General features: G+C 40.8%; 1 protein-coding gene across 2 annotated transcripts in view; it reads left to right on the top strand.

The window, feature by feature from the left end:
- The first annotated feature begins 9,345 nt into the window (after nt 1-9,345).
- Nucleotides 9,346-18,383, top strand: part of STXBP6 (syntaxin binding protein 6) — a 106,868-nt gene continuing 97,830 nt past the window's right edge. The window contains exon 1 of one of the 2 annotated variants that reach the window (XM_034062461.1): nt 9,346-9,763. The gene's annotated coding sequence lies outside the window, so the exon portion shown is untranslated. Of the gene's footprint in view, nt 9,764-12,291; nt 12,408-18,383 lie in introns of those variants that run through there. The other variant, XM_005149290.3, reaches the window with a different exon arrangement.

Here is an 18,383-nt window from a genome sequence, read left to right on the forward strand (position 1 = left end):
TTCTCAGTGTGCCATGTGGATGAGCAGAGGAAAAATACCAGACAATCTGGAGTAGCAGCCCATATGCCCACAGGGCACACAGAGGAAAATGCCATAGGATGTGCTCTCTGCATTCATACCTGGTCCTATTCAAATCTGCACTACTTAGTGATCTGAGGGCACAGGGATCCTCTTTAAATGAACATGGATGCATGGCCTTAGGTATCAACAGAACCCTTTCTCTCCTAAAAGCTTTTCCCTAGTTTACTTTAGCTTTTTGTTATGTTAAACACTCATTCTAGCTATAACTCCCTGTCTCAGAGTTCTCATTATTAGTACCTAAGAACAAAATCACAGATCACTGAGTATACTGAAATCGAATGTGTTCTGAAACATAAATAGAAATCCATGAAGTTTTCAATTTACTTCATTTCAACTGCCTTAATCCATTAAAGGACACAGCATGGTTATCTGTATATCATACTATGTATTATTGCAGTGTACTCTTTGTTATCTTGGGTAGGAGGCTTTACCATCACTTGCATCTGCAGTGTTGCACAGAAGAATATTAAAGACATCCAGATAAAAGATGCCAGCTGAAAAGAAGAAAATGTCTTCTGGTTTTAGTTTACAGGCTTTAAGCAGTAGGAAAGTGTTTTGTTGTGGTTTTGTTGTTGTTTTTTTTTTTTAATCCTGTATACGTATGAAAAACTTTGGCCAAACAAAAACCTGGTTTTCCAGTTGTATTTTCCACTTGTACACAAAGAAAACATTTACTTTACTGGAAGGAAAATTAATACAAAATTTTGGGAAGATTGCAAGATGAAAATAGAAATAACCTCACTAAAATTAGGCAGCTGCAGGAACACAATGAAGTAAAATGCATATTTCAAAGCAGGGGCAGCACACCCTTCAGTTATCAATAACACTGACCATGCAATGGAAAAAACACAAGTTAGCTGCAGTAATATTCTCATTTTTGGAACACTAACTTTTAAAACTAGGGTTTGGATATTAATAAGAGTATATAATTTCCTGAATTCCTCTTCCTCAACTGTGCTTTTCATTTTTAGGAATTTTTGGCCTGATTGCTTTCATCTACTTCCCCTTACAGGGAATTGAGTCTTAGAAGACAGCAGTTGCAAAGACATTTTCTTTCTTACTTTTTTTTCCCCTAATCTAAAAAAAAGGGAGGGGGAGGAAAGTTACCTTTAGACATAAAAGCAAACAAATATAACAAATATCCAAAACTGCAAAGGAGGTCTGCCTAATTTATCCTAAGAAATGTTTATAAGGAACATTAATAACGACATGAAAGTAAGTTAGCTTGAATAGTTACCATTATACAGAGAATTAAAGCTTTTCAGATGAACCTCACTTAAAAATTAATCTTTGTATTCAGAAGAACAAACTTCAAGTAGCTGGGAAGTTTATAATCCCTCTTGGGAAGTTAACATCAGTGGCCATATACAGGTATGTAATGAATTTAATTTTCTAATATAAAGGAAAAAATCACTCATTTTTTTAAGTCCTCGAGACTATAAATTTTCAAAGCACCTTTTCATTGCATATGCTTTAACCCTTCAAGTTCTGTATTGTAAATACAGTAATTCCCTCTCAAAACATTTATTATGTCTGTGTATTATTGACTGCAGCTCCTGAATCAGCATCTTTAGCATTTAAATAAAACTGATAGTGCTGTCAATTGTATTATTTGGTAAGTGATTTCAGATCAAAAACCACAGTACTGGCTAGACCCCAGTTTTGAAAGAAATAAACTGAGCATCTATTGCTTTATCTTTGTGCGCATATACCTGCACATATATGTGCATGTGTGTGTATATATATGTGTGTGTGTGCATGTGCATGTGCATAGCTGCTTATTTTGGCAAACAGTTTGACTAGCTCTCCGAGGAAATTATGCCATTAATCAACTAATCATGAGTGCAAAATTGCCCACTGAGAATTTAATTCATTGTCAGAATACACAAAGCCATTTAACCTAACTGATTTTTTTAATGAGTGGTTGAAGCTGGGCACTGTGTTATGTATGGGTTGAAAACTGATTTTATTAAATGCAAACTAAAACTCAAAAGTCATTAATGCTTGCCACTGTGATTTGCTGTATGCAGAGAAACCTCTTTAAAGTTTGAGATGGTTATGGTGCTGGACCTGAATGAACTCCGAGGCTCTTCTCTCTGAAGTAAGGGTTATGAGCCCTATTACTCCTTACAGTCTTGGAGATCAACAGAGTACATATTCTAAGTACACAGAAAACCATCTCCAGATAAACATGCACATCTATATCCTTATGTAGGATGTTGATATAGATATACATGTAAACATTTAAAAAATATTCATTAAATAACCTATTAATTTCTTTCTTAAGACCAATGATTCGATTCTTTCTGCCTCTGAAGACAAGATTTAATTTATTGTCACTGATGTAAGCAATGTATCTTACAGCTTTCAGGTTGTAACTGGACTGCTTCCCAACAATCCTCCAAAAAGGCACATTGTCCCACATGCATATTTTCCTATCCAAGCAATCTGTCCATGCAAATTGTGTCTAATATAATTTCAGTGCAATTTCTAGCACTGGCAATGAGTGAGCCCCTTTCAGTGTTAACACCTTAACAGAGCCTGTAGATGATTTTACCAGCAGCAGACTCAAATTTGGCCCTGAATTTAACACTACTTCACCTATTAAGTCTATGATAGAGGGAACATTGAAACTATTTTCAATTTGATGTGCCCTCACAAAAGGTAGACAGATGGTAGAAGAACAAAGAAAAAGCCATAGGAAATCTATTTTAATGCTGTTATAAATTCATATTAGGAAAAAAAATCAAAACAATCCAAGGAGTGGTGGTACACAGTTATTTCTGAGACAGGTTTTTGTATCTATCTGCCTTGTGTCTTTGTCAAGACTGGCTGCAGAAACAAAGGTAAACATAACCATGAGAACAAATCTGAGTTCCAGACACTAATGCTTGGCAAGATCTTAAAGCTTCTCTAAGATTTATGTTCTTCCCAGTTATGACCAGTGCTGAATCAACTGCTCTGCAGATACAGATTTTCCAATTTTTATGGTTTTATTTGATGATTCTTATTAAAAAAAAAAGAAGATGTAATCAGCAATGTTGGTGAGTGAAGAACGTTTATAGTTCAGTCTGTACTTCAAATCATGCATTATTATTTATTGTTTCCTGTTTTAGAAGCAGAGGTTTCTCTTTTTTTTACCTTTTTTATTACAATAAAACTACCCCCTTGCAATTTTCTTTACTTCTCTGTTCCACTTTGAAGATCATTTAGCAATACACAAATTAGTTAGAAAAGAGTACAATAGTGGTTCCTTGAAGAGTGCCATATGGGAAGTTACAAGAAACATTAAGAAACATTCTCTGTCTTACCAGACATTTGACCACCATTAGGACAGAGGAGAGCTTTGCAGAGCTTGCCACGGTCCTGGCCCACCTCCTCATGTCCCCTAGTGCCATGTCAGAGTAAAACATTTTTAGGAAAGTTTTGAATGTCTGTGCTGGCCTCAGACAGAGCCTCTTCACAGTGCTTTAGGATGACCCTTGAATCAAACTCAGTCACAGAACCACAGGAAAATTTCATTAGGTTGGGATCTTTAGAGGTCATTTTGTCCAAACTCAAAGCAAGGATAACTTCAAAGATAGATTTTGGCTTGATATCTTCAGTTATATGTCTATACAATCTTTAAACGTACTCTTCCTCATTATTATCAAGTCTTTTCAAATACATTATTTAATTAGAGGAAACTATGCTTCATGTACAACTTATATTTCAAATATAAACCCACATAATGGTTTACACCTTAAACAAAATTAGGGTCTACAATCGCTGCAACAATAAAAATAAATGGAAAGGTTTTCTGGGAGAACAAAACTTTCCCAAAACAATTGTATTATTCTTTTTTTTTTTTTCATTCACAGCTGCAAGTTGAATAGAAAAAGAATCCTGTTTCTAAGGAAGGCACATATTTGTTTTATCGAATCTGGGACGTGATTTAGGAAAGAAAAATACAGAGCCAATAGAACATTACAGAAGTGCTTTGTACAGGCATCACAGTAAATTATCTTGTGCTGTCTGCATCTTCTTCACTTTACCATGAAGGGTGTTTTTCAAATAATTGCTACAAACTTTTTAAGAACTCTTGACTCTAAACCAAAAAAACTCCTCACCCGTAAAAATTGTAAAAGTCATTGTTGTGACAGCATGCTTGTAACCTTTCTGAAGTCCCTGAATTTCATGCTCAGCCCCATGATCTTTACCACTAGTCTTCACATGGCTATGATGACTATTTAGTGATGATAAACAGAAAAGCATGCTGTGCAAATTACATATAATTTTATATTGCATTCCCCATGCCGTATTACGAATCACACTAGAATTTCTGTGGCCAAGTCACATACTTTGTTAGGCCATGCAGCATGCGATGTCATGCGCCTGGTAATCATAAACATTATGCATAGATTTTATCTGCTGCTTAAGAGAAACCTGTAATTAGTGACTAAGCCAATCAGATCTAATGAAAAGCTAGGGTTTTCCAAGCCCTGTAAGCATGCACTGATCTTGATATAGATACACATGTAAACATTTAAAAAAAATATTCATTAAATAACCTTTAAATCTCCCACTGCTAATTCACTGTATGTCTTTTCAGAGAGAACATCTTAAAAAAAATTGAGGGGAATGTCACAAACATTTCCAAGACCTCTGAGGCTCACCTGTGCTCCTCACTGCCTTGCTGTGTGTCTGAAAGCTTTCTGAGATGTCAGTGGTCATGGAACAATTCTTCACCTCATTCTTACATGGCTATTTTTAAACTGGTCAGTGCACATTCTGTGACAACAAGCTCCAGTAACCTTCATTTTATGAAGCTGGACAGTTAGAATGTATCCCAGTAAATTGTGATTTGGATCCATACATAGACACACATAAAGATTATTTCTTTTGGACAGTGCTCATACTTAATTAAAAATTCCAAATTTCAACTGGAGATGAGGCTTAGAGTTTGCAGTTAGGGATATTACTCTTCATGTAAACATCAGAAGATACCAGGGAAAAAACAGAGTGAACAGGAAAATTATGATTAAATATTACTTGACTTTTTGTGGTACTTCATTTTGTCTGTCTTAAAGAAAGTTAAAACAGTCTTGTAGAACAGCATCCTTCACATACATAGACTTTCACTGATATTCTGAATAATTGAAACTTACTTCTTTTGTTTCATGGTTCTGTCAGATGGGAGTCACTCAACGAAATGCTTTTTTTTGCTTTACATGTCCTATAGATCCTGCTGTAGAATATTCCATATCCAGGCTGTTTTCTATGAAGTATTGTTTGTTCAGTCCAACTTTCTTCCCAGCCTCAGTCTTTCTGGGTGTTCTTTCAGCCTCATAGAAAGAATATGAGAAGGTATCTGGGGGCGCTCTTTATGATGCAGGAAAGGAAGAATGAAAGATTAAAGAGAAAGAATGAGTCCTTTGCTACCTGCTACAGGAAGTGCAGAATTCCTGAGTGCTCACTCTGTAACAAAAGGGTGGGAGCAATTTGTTAAATTACCTTATTACCACCAAGTAGTCCATATCTATTAATACAGACTTATCAATTTTGCAGTATATAGATACACACTGTTTTTCTTGCAAACACTAGTAAATAAAATTAATTCTGTGGACCAGATTGTACCAAATTTATTTTTGTTAAGCAACACTTGCTAATACTGAGCACTTTCAGAGCAAAATAAGACTCAGCAAGGTCAATGGGAATTATACTTTAATTTTAAAATTTATCTGTGCCTTTTAAAAAAACCCAGACGTAATTCTGTCCATTTTCTTTCTTACATATAGATGCATTCTTTCATCACTAGAAAAAGCAATACTGCTTATTTCATTCTGAAGCAAAAAGAAAAAACAGGGTAATGGTCCTTCAAATGACACACTGGGGATATGCTGTAGTTTTGCAATATAGTTGCTCTTTGTCACAGATGAGTGTTTTCTGCTTTTACCTTCCTTGCACAAGGTTCTAACCCTGCTGCTGTCCGCTCTCTACAGACCCCACCTCTTAGCTCTTCGAGGCTGCCTACCTTTCCATAGGGCAGCAGGCACACCAGCTGCCCTACTGCCTGATCCTGCCATCCAAGTTCCCTGACTCACCCAATTACATTACTTTTAATCACAGATTTGGGTTTGCCATGAGGGTTTTTCTGATCAGAGGGCAAGAACAGTAAGCAAGAGAAGCACCATATGCAGATTGCAGAACACAGTTCTTGCTCCTCAAGCACTGCAGCTTGAGAAATTCAAAAGCCCTGGATACAGCCCCCTTCCCTGTATAGTCCATATCACACACTTTCTTATGAGTTATTATCTCTGTCTTGTATCTGCAAAACAATAAAAGTGGTTAAATACTTTAGCTATGCACTAAGAATGAACACCAGCACTTGTCATTAGCGGCTTTTTGCATTCAGTTTATGCTACATATCTTTAAATATGTTTGTACATTACTTCATATATAATGCTTTGTGTATCCTACGTAGTTAGTGCTGTGATGGACTGCAGACATCCTGCTCATTAGTCCTTTATCAAGCTGTTTATCAGTGACACTCCTAGGCATTCCGGTGGTTCAGCTGCATAGCTATAATAGATTTCCTGCTCTCCAGGCCTGCATGACACTTCTTTAGCCTAAATTCTGAGGTCGTATTTCTCGGAAGTAGTTTATTGTCTGAAACGTAATTTTAAGTGTCTTTGCACACAAGCCACTTCCACAGTCTCACGTGCTCCTGGACCAAAGGCCAAGTTTTGCTTTTGAATACTCAGATCTGAGTCTTAGACCCAGACAACCACCAGTATCTCCATTCCACTTCTGTCCTGGTGGAACTGATGGAAGAAGAAACTTCCAAGTCTGAACCTCCCTCCTGATCCCACAGGATTATAGAACATACAGGCAAGCTCAGAGTTTGTTTCTCAGATCTCAACCTTGCAAACACTATGGCTCTCAGAGAGGTGCTTTGGTAGAATCAGTTAAAATAGTTTAAGACAGTATGGCTTTCCAGGTTTAAGCTCTGCCTCCTGGCCTGGGATTGCTGCAAAGAATGTTTACATTAGAGGTCTGGTTAGTTTGTACTGAGATAAAAGTCTATGAATTGGGGTAGGAGAGGCACAAACACATGTCCTGTTCTACTATGAAGACAGAAAACTGGAGTCTGGCATTCTGCTGTGGGCAATAATCTTTCAAAATTATTAATTTTAATCCACCAGATATTACTTGTCTGAGCCTCTAGGCATTCAAATAATTTTACATGGCTGACTGATAGATCTTTTTTGTGTTGTTTAGGGTTACTTACGCGTGTAAACCCACTTGCTTGCCTAGACCCATTTGGCATGAAAACTGAAGCCTGCTGGACAGTTTTGGTGTGCTAAATCTGTCTAACTAATAAATTTATCCAGTCGTAGGAAGAGAACTGTGGCTGAGCACAAGCACGCTGCTCAGCCTGAGAAGCCCAAGGACACTGAGCTAGACATTTTACAGGAAAAGTACAAGCCACTTTAAATGAAAGATTACATGCTTAACTATAAACCAGAGTCCATCAATATAATTTGGCATTTCTAGCAGCAACAACCAACTTGCTGAAATTAAATAATAACAGTTCAAAAGACGATGGAAGCAAAAAATGAAATACATTTGAAAGGTCTGAGTAACTGCAAAATTAAAAGCTGGACTTCAGGTTCTGCTCTCATCTGAAATATATTGACTGCAGAGAACTTCCAAGGGGGACAAAAGAGGAAAAAAAATCAATCAAACAAAACCAAAGAATGAAACCTCACCAAAATACACTAGAACTAAAGGAAGAAAAAACAGATAAAAGGTTGAAGGGCTGAATAGTGCCATCTTTAGTGTTTCTGAATGCATATTCAGCTCTTTTTTGCTTGGTTTCTGGAACCAGGCAATTAAATGGCTATCTGAGCTTCAGTGTTACTTGTCTGTATGTTGCAGAGAAGTTAGAAAATGACATTTTATAAAACTTGTTATTTAGGTTATTTAGTTAGTAGGTAAGAATGGATACATATCTGGATGTTCTCAAGTTTATCTTTCTGAAAAACACAGTGATGAACTCTTTGAAGGTCCCAAGGCTCAGATTTATTAGGAAAAAATGTAATCTTGTTTCCAACTTTGCCTTTCAGAGCTGTGTCCTGTTTTCCCTGTTTTCTGTTCACAGCAGTGCATTTGGCCAGAAGCCCACTGATGCTGGAGCCATTGAACTCTACCAGAAACCTGACTCACACAAAAAAGTGATCCATGTTTTGGGAATCTATTTTTAGTATGGAGGGAAAACTGAAGGCCATCACAGGCTGAACTTCTTCACGTAGAGGATGGCGAGGCATCAAGGCATTTGTGGGAGGCTGTTGCCTACAACTGAAGTAGATTGGCCTGTTTCCACGACACCCATGCAAAACTGACTGAAATTAATGAGTCATTGAATGGATTTCAGAGCATTTTTAAGTGAGATCTAAAGGCGCAGCGACACAATTGAATGCAATGGACTGGGAAACTGAGGCGGTAGTGAGCAACTGCCACTCTGGAAGATTAGCAACCTTTAGATTGAATGATGGTATCAAAATACACACACACACCAAGGAGTCAACTTACATTTTCATTAACGGAAATTGTACTAACTACAATTCATGTTGACACTCATACAAAAATGCAGTGTTATAAACACTGTAAAATAAAGCACAAAAATATTTTGCTATGCTAGGAATGTTTATTTTCTTACTAACCAGCTTATTGTTTTCCAGCATTACGTTCCCAGAGTGAACACACAGCAGTCCTGGCAGCGTGGCGCTGAATCTGGGCACCTCGCTGATGCCCAAGAAGAAAGAACAGTAGCAGAATTTGTTCTCAGTCGCACCCTCCCTATCCTCGTAGCCGTCTGGTGTTACTTGAAGCCCGAGGCTGTAGCAGCAGTTCACGCCCTCAGGAAGCTGACCTAGGGCTAGGGCAGTCGTTCCCGCACCTGACCGGCTCGGGGTTCTCCCAACGCTTTACCTTCGGACCATGCAGAACAGCCAGAGCCGGCTCCCGCACCGCGGGCTCTTTGTGACAAGGGGTGAACGTGCTGCCGTTGTCCTCGGCACCTTCGGCGCTGCAAAACTCACAGGAGCGCCGAGGGGATGCCTCAGACGTTCATTTTGGAGCTCTGCCCATCCAAACTCTCGCAGCCCAGGAGCCGGGCGCTCCGCCCGCCCCGGCGGAACCCGCCCCCGGCGGGGCCTCCCCCGCCCGCCGCCGCTCTGCGTGCTCGGCCCGCTCCCACGGTGCGCTCTCGGGGTGCTGCGCTATCACCGCCGCTGCCGCACGCAGGCTGCGCGGGGTCCCGTGGGCGCGGAAGTGGCGGCCAGCCCGCCATCAGCAGCGTGTGGGGCTCGTCCGTTCCCTCCCCTCCGGCTATCCCAAAGTCCCGTCCCAACGCGCTTAGTTCCTCCCCGCCTCCCAAACCCGCTTCCTACCCCGCTTGTCCCGCGCAGCCGGTTCGGGGCCGACCCGGGACAGCAGCTGCGGGGGCGGGGGGTGGCCCGCGGACGGCCCCGATTGGCGCAGCCCGCGCACTTGGGGCCGCCCTCACGCCTCGGCGCTGGCAGCGCGGCGGCTGCCGCCGCGGGGCACAGCACGGAACGGAGGGGTAGGGCACAGTGCTGCGCTCCGCGCGGGTTCCACGCACCGCTGCGGCTACCAGAGGAGTCCAGCCAGCAGGAAGGTAGGTGTGGGGTGGTGGTCGCCGTGCCGCGGGAGGGGGGCTGCGCTCAGTGGAGCACTGGCTCCCTGGGTGGCGGCGCCGCGCCCACCCCGTTGGTGCTGCCGCGGCGCCCCCGGGAGAAGCCTCCCGAGGAAGCGGGTAGGGAGTTAACGCTCAACTTCTCAGCGGCGTCCCCCGCCCCGATCCCGGTGCCGGGAGTGCACTGGGCACCCCCGGAGTGTCGGGCTGGGGCTGCACTCTCGAGGGGAGGTGGCTGTTGCCGGGCGGGGCGGCCGCCCGCGGAGCTTGCGGAGCTGGGCTGAGGCAAACGGGGCGTCTGACAGCGCAGCCTTCCCCGCCTCGCCGTCGGAGGCTGTCGGAGCGGGATGGAGGGGAGGAACCGGCCCTGTGGTCACCCCACAGCGGGAGACTCGGTTCCGACACCGGCCCAGAGCCCTGCGAGGTGCCGGGGCCGCTGGTGCAGCCCGGAGCGGTAACTCTCCCTTCGTTCCTTGTTGTGGAGGTTCTCCGTGCAGTGAAGAGCAGCGCAAAACCGGTCGGCATACGTTAAGCGGATCTGCTGGTATTCCTCCAGCGCTGTGTTTTAGGAGTAACCTTGACAATTCAGCGAAACGGCCACCACAGCTTTCTTTGCCTTGCTTGTCTTCTCTGCCGTCTCTCAGAATCAGGGAATGGAAAAGTAAAACTCGCAAGATCTGTTGTCTGTAACCTCTTGTATTGCTGTAGTGCTTCTGAAGTTGAAGGAAATATTTGCCATTATTTAGAGAAGTGTATTACTCTTCTTTTTTTTTCCCCATCCTATTTTGCCCTCCGTCAAACGGGGGTGTTTTCATTTTAGGAATTGCATCATTTTGCGAATCCCTCTTTCTCTAAACATAAGCTGCCTTTTAGAATGTGTTCAGCTTGGCTCTTCTTTCGTGAGTCAGAACCAGTGTTACTGCGTTTCATTGCTTGAACAGGCACCACAGACCCATGACACCTCTCTTTAAAGACTTTTAAGAGTTGTTGCTCATGTGATGGGGATCATCTGGTATCTCTTTGTGCTTAACGTTCCTGAGGCAGGCTGAACCTTAGCCTTTTCCATTCTGTGATACTGGAAGATGTCAATATGGTATTTTGATTCTCTTTTGTTCATGATATCTAATCAAAGCTGCAGCATCGAACTGTAAAAGTCTCTGACCTCCCATCTCTTGTAGAAGAGAGGAACAAGCATAGGGCAGGGAAGTTGTAGGAGGGCGATGCATTGGGTTAGCAATCTCTAGGTTTCTTAATCGCACCTGTAGTTTCTAAGGACCCTTTACCTCATGAATTGTTCTGAAAGTGCAGTTAGATACTTTAATTAATGATGCCTTAAAACTCCAAACGTGGTAGGTTTTGAAGTAATGGACATGAAAGAAATATTTGCGATAGTTTGAGTGTGAGTAATCATGGTGGCGAGTTGCGATGTGCCTCTCCCCCCCATCTACTCCTCTTCTCTACCCCCGCCTCATGAAATACAGTTTTACAGTTTCTTGTCCCTGGGAAGAATGATCCCCTGTGGGGCTGATGGTAGTCTGCTTGATAGATTACTTGAAAAAGGTCCCTTTCATTGAAATGTTACAGGGCCTTTCTGCCTGGGGGAATGCAGTTATGGTGTAGTCATGCCACACTAATTTCCCTTGTGCATACTCTTGATTTTCTTTAAGGATATGCATTAAAAGTTCCATGGCCCTTTTAAAGATGCAGTAAGATAAATCAGCGAAAATAAAGACTGACATTTTTGTGATGGAGAGAAAGCACCATTTTGGAAGTTAGTCCAATCACCATTTTGTGACAACTTCTCCAGGTGAAGGAATTCCCAAGTAGAATGTCTGTGAAAAACTGTGCTGTGGGAAGTAAGGGGTGTTTTACCCTTGAGTAAGAATGTTTGCTGTGAGGACTGAGCTTGCTGTTAAATTGCACACTTGAAGATTTCTCATCTCCATTTAATATATCTTCAAGTCTCTTGGGTGTCTCTCTAGACATGGTCTGGATCTGAACATCTAGAGTTAGGGATGTGTGATGAGAACACAATAGTGTGTGCTATAGAAGGCCCAAAGAGAAGTATTTTATCATTTTTCTCCAACTGTATATTCAGATCACTTCATTCTTGTGTGCATATGGGATTTTAAACAGTGAGAATAATACAAAAATAAGTTATCTATAAATAGCTTAATATGAAGGTTTGGGTGTCCTTGTTCCCTTTCCCCTACTCCTCCCTCTCCCTCCCCCCCAGTTGATTAGTCTTCATTATACTACTGCAGGCTGCTTACTTATACTGGATGGTCACTTCTTAAATAAGACAAATTTATCGATAGATACTTCTTGTGTTTGTACAGTTCTTGTTAAAGATACATATTAGAGAGCTTAAAAATACAATTTTAAAAATAATGCAGGTATACAGGCTGAAATGACTTCTGTTTAATACGAGAAAGTCCTGTGAAATGCTGACTCTGGAATATAGTGCATATGGCCACCAGGAAGCCAGTAAGAGTTTTCTTTGCATTTCCAGGCACAAGTGGAGCACATGTCTGAGAATCCATCCCTTCTCCTGTGTATGCTGCTTGAAAGACCAAGGCCCCAACTCAAGAGTCCTACAAGATAATAAAGAGGATGCTGTTAAAGGGTAGAGCTGACAACCTACAGTAAACAAATTCCCACTCCACAAAACTAACCAAAATGTTTATATAAAGGCACAAAGGTGCTAGCAGACTAGTCACTAATCTCTCTGCATATCAGAACATTTGGACACTTTATTATAGTGTGAGGAGCCTGGCATACAAGCTCAAGAAAATAAATGAACTATCAGGAGCTCACTCTTAACAGAGTAATACCAGTCTGTCAATAGTTGATCACATTGCCATTCTGGCAGTGCAAAGAAACTTCTCACAGGCTTCCTGGTGGCCATCAGTTCCTTGCTGATAGGCAGCCACTGAAGGTGGACTCTGCCTGTGGCCTTTGCTACTTTTCTTCACTGAATGCAAGTTATGGGATGCAGAGAAACAAAAAAATACCTGCTGTCTTTCCACTGGGAAAGACCAGCAAAAGAACTTGTATTTAGCTGCCTTTAGCCTCTGAAGGACGGACTTAAAGGTGGGTGTTGAAACTCAGAATTCACAGTTTAGTTTTGGCATTTTAAAATCTAAATACACCAAAGTGATTGCCTGAACAAAGCAATCTGACTAAAAAATACAAAAACCCAGAAGGTCATCAAATTACAGAACAGTGGAGGTTGGATGTGACCTCTGGAGGTCATTTTTCTTTAGGAGAAAAGCTGTGTTAAGATTAGCTTTTTTATTTGTTTTGAGAAATGTAGAAAGGAAATTGTGGCTTGTAAATTTAGATGCTCGCTAATTACGAGGGAATATCAAACATAGGAGGTTTTGTCTTGCTCTTTGCCCTTTGTTTTTGTAAGCAGCTGGCAGACAGCTAAGTGAGGTCAGGGTGGCATTCACAGGTGGAATGGATTTCCTGGTTAGTAGAGCTGAAAATTTCACAAGTTATGTTTTCTCAGCTATCTTAAATGGGGACCTTTGCTGAACCATCTTAAATTATGCCCAAACTATTTTTATCTTCATCAGTACAGAAGTTCAGTTTCAGTATAAACATGCTTTCAGTATGTTTTGGGGAAGGATTATTCTTAACTGGGTTTAGTAAAACTGCAGCTTAAGAGAACAGTTCTGTCAATTGTTCATTTAAATCTTGAAAACATCTGTTTTACTGCAGCTTGTATGCATGTGCAGCTGTTTAGAAGTGACTGTCAGAGAATCAAAGAATGATTCAATGGTATACAAAGTGCTGGATACTTCCCACATCACTGGTAATGCAGTATGATCTGTATTTGAAAAATGCAACCAAGACTGACTATTTACATTTTTTTAATATTTTTTTCTGTGTGACAAACTAGTTTGGCTATGTTATGGAAGCAGGTGGAGGTTTTTTTTTTTAAGGTAGGGTATAGGATCACTTTCAGTTTACCAGGGCCTGAAATACAGATACAGAAATTCATGTGGTTAAGATTCTGACCTAATTTAATTCCTATGGAAATTAAAGAAAAGCCTGTAGTTGTCTTAACTGGGACTTGAACAGAGCGGTTAGTCATGCGTTGTCCCATGGAATTGCTTTACTTTTCCATCTGCTGTGTATTTAAGGAGGTTTCCTTTAATATGTAATTGTGGGAATAGGTGACTTACGTTTTTCAGTTGCTAAGGCTATAGTTACAGTACATAATCTGTTCTTGAAATACCCAAACCTAAGATTAAGTTTTTTTCTTATGGTGTCAGTTTTATCTTACAAAGCTGTTAATTAACATGCAGTTAGACACAAATTGCATTGTGGTTCAGTCTGGGCTTAAAACTAGTCTTTTATGTCAGGCCTTGCATTAACTCAGCTCTGAGTTGATGCTGTCAATTTCGGGCACCTGATTACCCCCTGACTTGAGTTGTCCACATTTCCTGTGTAGTCAGTGGAAGGAGTTTGAAGCCTTGAGGGCTTGAATTGGAGCATTCTGGTGTTTCACAAAATGATGATTACTTCAATTAGCACTATTGAAAAGCATGAAATAGCTTTTATGTGAGTTGGGAATAAGGCAATACCATTCTGTGACTGTACCATGTTAGATGATGCAAGCTATGTCTATTGGGTTATCTCCCATTTACACATGGCACACCACTGTACCCTGCATGCCCAGACTCTACCAAGGTAGTACTGAATTATCCCTAGCTCAGGGGCTCAGTTGCTTGTGGTGTCTCCTGAGAAAGCTTTGTGAAGGTAAGATAATTCATTGATCTGTGAAGTTTTTCAGGATGAAGCTGGGACTTGTAACTTACTTTTAATGCCTTGATGGAATTTCAAATTTGACAGTTATCTTGAAATAAAAGTAAAACCTCTGTGGCCAATATAATATTTTAGTCAAAATGGTTATGTGATAGATGATTAATAAAGTAGCCCTTAAAGGAATAAGAAACAAAAATGCATATACCTTGATTAAAATATGAGCTATGTATAGGGCATCTTCAGATGCTCAGAAGAATTATGTGAAAGAAGGCTAGTTTTAGGTTCTGCTTAGTTTTTGACAATTAAGGGGACAAGAAGTATGCTGTTAAAGTATTTTAGTCTCTTGTAGCTTTTTACATTTCCTGAAAACTTAAAAAATAACTGCTGTCAGTTAAGAAATGTCTTGATTTCATTTACTTTTTTTCCATAAAAACAAAAAGTATATGTACCTAAATATATTTTTATATAACATGTACACACACATATGTACTGGACTTAGTACTTTTATGTAAAATAAGCCTTTTGGTGTCATAGAATCATAGAATAGTTAGGATTGGAAAGGACCTTAAGATTGTCTAGTTCCAACCCCCCTGCCATGGACAGGGACACCTCACACTAAACCATGCCATGCAAGGCTTCGTCCAGCCTGGCCTTGAACACTGCCAGGGATGGAGCATTCAAAACTTCCCTGGGCAACCCATTCCAGTACCTCACCCCCATTTCTTCCTTATATCCAATCTAAACCTCCCGCTTAAGTTTTAACCAATTACCCCTTGTCCTTCCTCAGCATCCCTATAGGCCCCCTTCAGATACTGGAAGGCTGCTCTGAGGTCTCCATGCAGCCTTCTCTTTTGTGAAAGAGGTGGTAATGTTTTGGAGTGGGAGAGTAAGTGCTTATGATGAGCCTGGTGCAGTCCTTTTTAATGGTTCCAGATGACTGTGGATCCAATCCTACTTCTAGTTAGTTGCATGTAAATCTTCTAATTCATTCTTCTTAAAGAAATGGCTACTTAATGCATGAGAGTGCTGCAGGTTTGGACTGAGGTAAGGCTTGATATTGTTGACCTTACAGTGCAGTAACAGTGCTTCTGCATTGCCACTTGGGTGGGGGTGATAAGAGCCTTTTTGCAACTCTGCTTCTGCTTCCCTGCTCCTGGTTTATTAAGGCCCTGACTCGTTTTTTTGGATGTTAGGTTAAATAAAACTGGGAATTCTCCAGTGGTGCAGACACTTGTTTATTTCATGCTTGTCCCCTACAGAAGCTCGTGAAACAGTACATATATTCAAGATGCTGAAATAGCTTGTGATTAGGTGCTTGTTTGAAACAATAATAGCTTGTGTCTTCAAGTTACTCATTTGAACCCTTGGAGAAACTTTAAATACTGACTTTGTGTGTATGTGAAAGAAGTCTTGTTTTTTAATTTAAAAGCTAACTGTATGGCTTGGGATTTGTTCTTTGTATTCCATTTAGTTACAGGGAAAAGTGCAGGAGTGGATTATTTTTGCTGGTAACCCAAGTACTAATTTGAGTGTGAAGTGAGGCTTCCTTCCTGCCCTGTCAGAAGTGATGGGGCTGAGGAATGCAGTGGTGCAACTGACCTGGTGTTCAGCAGTGCCTAACACCTGAGGTCCCACAAGTGTTCACTAGATGCCAAGCTCTCCCATACATCTGTGAGCTGGGTGTGGTGAACCCTCATTTGCTTTGAAGTAAATGACCTTAAGTGAGTTGTTTAAGGTCATGTTGTATGTCAGTGGTAAAACTGTGATAATACCGCATCTTTCTGTTTTTATATGTAGACTGCCAGTGTAGCAGACATTATTTTAACCTTTTAAGCAATTCAGTAGAACATGTGAAATTAACTCTGTGCATTTGAAGTCTCTTGGTATTTGAATTTGAAGATTTATGCCATGGAGAATCTTGCCCAGTGCGTGACACCAACTTCTTCCCCTTTCCAGTTTGTAAAGAACAGTTACTTAGGTTTCCTAGAGTAAAATAGGCAATGATGTATATATTTTATTACATTTTCTGCCTCTGTGCATCTGTTGTATCTTCCTCTTTAGTACAACTTAGTTTTTGTGTATACCCTGTCTCTGCACCAGAAAGAAATGAATTTTCACAGGTGGAGCAGTGCAAGCCATGTGAAGGTGTAGTGTCTGGGAGTTTCACAGGGACCTGGTTTGGCAGCCAGTTACATGAGTGCATTTGTGCACTCTCTGCTGATGATAAAGCAGTAAATCCAGGGTTAGCTTTCTGTATGTTCCCTCTGTTTTAAAAATTCCATCTTAGCCTTGGCCTAATTTAATTATTTTATTATAATTGATTAATATCAAGAGGCAATAAGCAAGCAGTGCTGGGTGCACAGGGGAGTCTGCTCCTCCAAAGATGCACACCGGAGTCTTTGGGATTCAGTCTCTTATACTTTTGTGGTCCTGGGTCTCAGCCAGTCATTTCTTCTTTATGTCGACGTGGTTCCTTTCTGTTGATTTTCCTTGGTTGCTGGGGTCTTGTTCCTGGTTAAAAAACATCTTACAAAAGGCTATCAATCTTTCTCAGTAATGCAAAAAAAATAACTCAAGAAGATGTCTATCACAAGCTTAACCACCATAGGTTCTATACCTTATATGGTTATTTATTCAATGCATAGGTTTCATAAACCCCTGTAACAGGATGTATCTCTGGGTTACCCAATCCCTTCCTTAAAGCACTCAAGCAGTAAAACAAAGCCATTAATCACCCTTATTATTTTAACAGTCAAAATGATTAAAGAGGGGACTAGTCTATTCCCTTGTTTCTTCTTCTTTCCCTTCATTACACTGACAGCAACATTTATTATAATCAAAGTCGTTTTTATACATACCACACATGGTACACTGGTCACAGGTACATTGGTAACAATGATTCCTAAGTTCTTGACATGAATCATTCTCATATTGTTTACACCTTCATTATGTGGATTTATTTCATATTCTTACAACACAGGCTTGTCTGAACTTCAGGATGTGCCCAGCTTTGACGTGAATTGTCATACTCATTTTTGCCTTGTCATATGAACATTTTTCCCCTTGCCTTCTGTTTTCCAAAAGGGTGGGATGGAGGTGACAACTTGTATGCATTATGGCTTTGAAAGGGAGCCTTGTTCTTGTGAAAGGGGGGTCAGTACATAATTTTGCTAGCAATAGTAGAAAAATCCTTTTTAATCATTCAGTGAGATACTGGGGGGGGGGGAGGGGAGGGCTGGGGTGGGGAGGGGAGAGAGAAGGAGGAGAGGAGAAGGGACAGGGTAATAAGAGTAGGAAAAGTGGAACCCAACAGTGATGTAAGGTATTAACAATAAGCTATTCTGAATATACTCTTCTGAAAATGAAAAACAGATAGGAGTTCTTATAAGTTCAGCAGTCCCTCTATAGACATGTCTGATGGGAGGAAGTGAGATTTCAATACTACTGAAACGTGTGAAATACAAATTCACTCCTCTAACCAAGATAACAAGGTTTTATTGAGGGACAAAGTCAATAAACCAAAAGCAAACAGTGCTGGGCGCATGACCGTAGCCAGAGGCGCAAATGATTACTATTTGCTACAGGTTTATATACTTTCACAATTCCATTAGTCACATACATATTCATAATCCCTGCATATAGGCAGGGAACATTATAACTAAGTCCAGTAATTTATTATCATGAGTCTCCTCCTCTTGGTGTCTGCTCACTGCTCTTCAATGATTGTGGGCAGGGGTCTTGAGGATGAAGTAAGCAGTCTTCCTCATGTGAGTAGGGGTCTTCAAGATGAAGTAAGCAGTCTTCCTCACAGTGTACTTTTCACCTT

The sequence above is a fragment of the Melopsittacus undulatus genome, chromosome 4 (assembly GCF_012275295.1).
Source record: "Melopsittacus undulatus isolate bMelUnd1 chromosome 4, bMelUnd1.mat.Z, whole genome shotgun sequence".
Classification (NCBI taxonomy): domain Eukaryota; kingdom Metazoa; phylum Chordata; class Aves; order Psittaciformes; family Psittaculidae; genus Melopsittacus; species Melopsittacus undulatus.